The 4,701-nt window shown below is 36.2% G+C and overlaps 1 long non-coding RNA gene across 1 annotated transcript in view; it reads left to right on the top strand.

The window, feature by feature from the left end:
* Nucleotides 1-1,210: 1,210 nt before the first annotated feature.
* The window catches only part of LOC116700709 (uncharacterized), a 6,256-nt gene continuing 2,765 nt past the window's right edge, over nucleotides 1,211-4,701 (top strand). Inside the window, exons 1-3 of the long non-coding RNA XR_004334712.1 lie at nucleotides 1,211-1,615; nucleotides 2,453-2,547; nucleotides 2,694-2,834. This is a non-coding gene — a long non-coding RNA (uncharacterized LOC116700709). The remainder of the gene's footprint in view (nucleotides 1,616-2,452; nucleotides 2,548-2,693; nucleotides 2,835-4,701) is intronic.

Here is a 4,701-nt window from a genome sequence, read left to right as displayed (position 1 = left end):
CCTAAATATTGCTGATCAGTCTCCACATGAACACTGGTGGCTGCAGAGAGGGATGACTGCAGGGGGGGGGGAATAAGGCATTAAATATCATATCTGCTGCAAGTTTACTGCAACACGGCTATGCCAGGATACTCACCAATTGTGCAGCCCGTCTTGGTTGTTTTTTTGGGTTTTCTTCATTACCAGTTCTTCTCCATCGTTTTCCAGGTTTTCGTCTGGTCATTTTGACACTCCAATACTATATAAATACAGATCCAAGTTGAAGGATTATGCAGTGGAACTTTTTGTAAAAGTAAAACCCTATATTATGATGAAACATTTATTCAGTAACAGAGGTTTCCATCTAATCAGCTCTTTAGTAAACAGAAATACATTTCCTAGAAAGTGTCAATTTTCAACTTCCAATTTTCTCTGATTTCTTTGTACCATTTTGATTTCCCCCTACAATAGATAAAGTTTCTCTTATTTTATCACTTCCATTTGTTTATTCTTCATTCTGCATGAATTTTCTCTCCTAAATGGATACAATTATTATCCCAAAAATGCATTTTCTGTTTACTGAACAGCAGGGGGAAACAGGGAGACTACGGTCATTTTAACAATAATAGCAATGACTGGTATCAGAAATAGTATAGAGCTGTTTTATTAATACTCGGTTATGTATGTTATGTACCACAATTTCAAAATGTTAAGTCAAACTACAAAATAATTATTAACATCATATTCTTTAAGAACCAAAAGTATTGATCATTGATGATCAATTGATCACCAAAATCTAAATTTAAAGTAAGTTATTTGTATTACTAACTCATAAAAATATCAAGACGTATAATTTATATAAATAATCTATTAATTATGTAGCGGCATGAATATAAATGATCAAGAACAAATAAAGCTAGGCTTATGATCACCACTGAATGAATACAAGAGTTTCATTGTGGTCACAAAGACATGTTTTGTGCCAAATAATTCCACAAGTATTATTTGAGATATGTGTATTTCTTGTATGTTTTGACATTTCTGGAGAGTCTGAAGTCTAGGAGATTTGTAACCATAGATATATATAGTGAGTTGTATATATTTTAATAAAGAATAGCGTTCTGCCTTAGTAGACAAACATTTAGGCCTAGTGTTAGCTAGCTAGGTGTAGCTAAGTAGCATAGCTACTGGTAGCCCCTTGAATGTGGCATTCGCAAAGCGGTGACGTTACTCCAAGAATCCTAACTCATGTGTGATAAAACCACTTACTACTTACCGTTATCCTTTACAGAGAGCTTTGCTGTTTCTTCCAAACTCGAGCCATTTTTGCCCCACACTGCACAACGGGCAGTGCACTAGCTAACCGCCAAAAAAGAAGAAGAAGAAGCAGAAGAAGAAGAAGAAGAAGAAGCTTGAACGTTGCCCGCGCGGGAGACGTTCTGGTGGAGGCAAACTCAGGTTAGGATAGTCGATTGGTCAATTGACAGGACCTGAACAAATAATGGCCAATAGTAGTGATTGTAGGGCGGGTCTTGGCGCTACCATAGTGGGATTAGTAATTTCGCTGGAGGTTGAGAAGTGTCCGTTGGTCACTGCTGCTGCAAGTGTTGGCTTTTGCCCCTGCCACGATGAAAAGGTAAGAATAAAATTCTTTTGACATTATCTTAAGGTGAAATAGTAACAGTTGTGGCGACGGAGTGGTCCACTGGAAGTTGGGGATTAGGAGTCGGTCCAATAAGGAATTGCCAAAGAAACTCCAAACTATTACTATTATTTTTATACAGACCGTCGAAAATGGGATGGTTGGCTAAGTGAACGTTAGCTAACGGCTATCGTTAACCAGCTAATGTTAGGTTCTACCTTGCATATCAAACTTGGGGTCCTTGAAATGAAAACAGTTTGAGAACCAGTGATGTACAGTAATGTTAAGTTACACTTGTGAAATTAAATATCTAATTGAAATATTGATTAGCCTACGTGTTACCAGCTGTTCATTTATTTATTCAGTTTCTTTGACTGAAATTCTAGGGTGTGGCAATTCTTAAAAACCATGATTTGATTTGACTTTTGATTTTTAAAAAAGACGAAGGTCACGATTTGATAAAATTTAAATTTGACTTAGTTGACTGGAGTCGCCCTCCTATTTTTGCTCTACATTAAATATTTCATGAAATTTCAGACCTGCAAGTTCATAACATATTGTGTCATGAGTCCATATATTGTGAGCAGATTTTCTGCAAAGCTCACCCAAGAATAGGGATGCTATCATGGTTCACGATCTTTAAATTATTTTAATCTTGGTGGTTTTATAGGTTATAAAACTAACAACCAATTAGGAAAATAATTTGATTTGATTTTTGCTCATTTTGATACCATTCTTGCCTCAAAGAAATTAAGTGAATCAGGTTAAAATAGTGTCTATTTATATTATATTTATCGCTAATGATCTAAAATTTATTTTTTTCATTAACAGGATGGAGAAAAACAAAGTGCCGGCAAAAAAGAGGCTATGAGTTCCCACTCAGAAAATGAAGGACCTGAGCTCCCCTTCCCCAAATGAGCAATCTGGTAAGTATTAAGGTATGTAGGGGTGTAATAATCATAACGTTACGGTCCAAATTATGTCTAAAAATACCAGTCTAAATTGTTGTGGCCAAATAGAAATAAAACATTCTCTCTCTCTCTCTCTCTCTCTCTCTCTCTCTCTCTCTCAGGATGTGTTGCATTTGGCAGATGGGAGGATGGTTATACCGGCAAAATCTTTAAAGAATCTGACATTTTGGCAAGGGATGAGGCTCCTGTGCAGCTGCAAGATCCTAGATCAGGAGATCCTGTTTTAGCAAAGTGGTCAGATGGTAAATTTTAAAGGGCTACTGTTGAATATATTTCAGGGGCAGATCAGGTTAAGCTGCCAAAAAGCCACCCAACTCCACAGGAGTCCTTTTTAAATATGTTAAAAAGCGATGAGCCATCAGACTCAACGTGTCTGAGTCACAATGGTTAAACTCAAGTGGATTAATCAGTTTGTCCAATAATGTAAGACAGGAAACAAAGGAGCTGCCTTAAAGATGAACTGGAATTTGAATAATGGTGATATAACAGATGTATTTTATTTCTTCTCACTGGTACAATTATGAAAATGGGTGAATTTGTTAAAAGGGATAAAATGGCATGTTGAAATTGTTGTTACATGGGTGCCGCCATGTTGGAATTCCACAATCTACTATGTCACTGGCATGGTAAGCTACTCCGCGGCTAACTAGCACTAGCAGCGCAGCCTTAGGAACAACATACAAAGAGTCGGAGACTAGCAGACATATGGCTGGGGAAACGGAAAGAAAGAAGTCTGGGGGGGTCATACTGTATTGCCCCTGGCTGCAGTAATGAACTGTGTAGCCTAATTGATAGCTTATTGCTCACACAAAAGGGCAACATGCTTAAATGTACTTGTTCTTGTTTTTATTGTTATTTCAGTCAGATTTCTTTGTGGAAACCTATAAAGACAAAAATCACTAACCTGACATCAACAAACACAATGATATACAGAACATACACAGAGAAGTCTCATTTACAAAATATACAACAAAAACAAACATATGTACACCTGCACAGCATAATAGGAAGTAAAAGTCCATTATAAATCAGTACACATGTATACCTTTCCTCATCTTGTTGCTCTTTCACAGCTATAGATACTGTAGATAGCACTTTATTGTCCGTAGACACGGAAATTTGTTATGCAGTACAAGCTCCAACAATTATAACAACAACCTAGTAAAGACAAAAAGCTAAAACCATATTGACATCCTTAAAAAAAATCATATGTTTGTTGATTGCCATTGAATCAAAGCAACTATTAAAACCAAGCAAAAACAAAGGCAAATTATATATCAGTATACAAGGTATTAATAGAAGCAGTGACAACACATCCGAATCAGACATTCATTCATTAGTGATTTTAAGGTATACGTCGCATGCTTCAACCAAACATTTCCATCCAGTCCCGGTCAGTCATCAGGAGGCCTGTACAATAAAATTATGTTTTTATAGTATTAAGGAGCTCCAGCAAATTGGTTTAGGTTCTTAAATAGTCAGAGCACATACCACACATGCAGATGGAGTTAATAAAATGGCACGTAACAAACAAGTAATGACATATTAAGATTACACCCATTACATCAGAATAACATTACAAAATGTGGCAGAAATGGGCATCAGTTTACACTCAGTGGGGAACAGGAAGATAGCTGCTGCTACACATAACTGATGCACAACAGTCAGGGATTGTCGATGGTTAAGTCTTTCTCATGTTTTTCTCTCATTGACTGGTTTCTCAAATTTTAAGTGCCTTGTACATTTCTTATAATCCAAACCTACTGTAATGCAGTACAATTCACATTGACTTTTACATTTTGACATAATTCAAGTGCAAAAGCCCATTTTTACGTTAACCACGTAATATTCTCATCTCCTTCACTACAAACCTTTAAAAATGTAATAAAAGTGTCAAACATCATTTAATGGGCTACTGAACATTTCATTTTCAAATTGTTTCATAAATTAAATATAATTTGTGGCATTTATATAACAATTTCCCATGACCACACACACATCAACCCTGCTACATGCTAATTAACTCCTACATTTCTGAGTAGAGGCGGCTCTAGAAAATGTAATAAAAGGGTCAAACATTATCATTTAATGGGCTACTGAACATTTCAT

Source organism: Etheostoma spectabile, chromosome 13, assembly GCF_008692095.1.
Source record: "Etheostoma spectabile isolate EspeVRDwgs_2016 chromosome 13, UIUC_Espe_1.0, whole genome shotgun sequence".
Lineage (NCBI taxonomy): Eukaryota > Metazoa > Chordata > Actinopteri > Perciformes > Percidae > Etheostoma > Etheostoma spectabile.
Note: the sequence above shows the minus strand (reverse complement) of the source record. Positions and strands in the feature narration are given on the sequence as shown.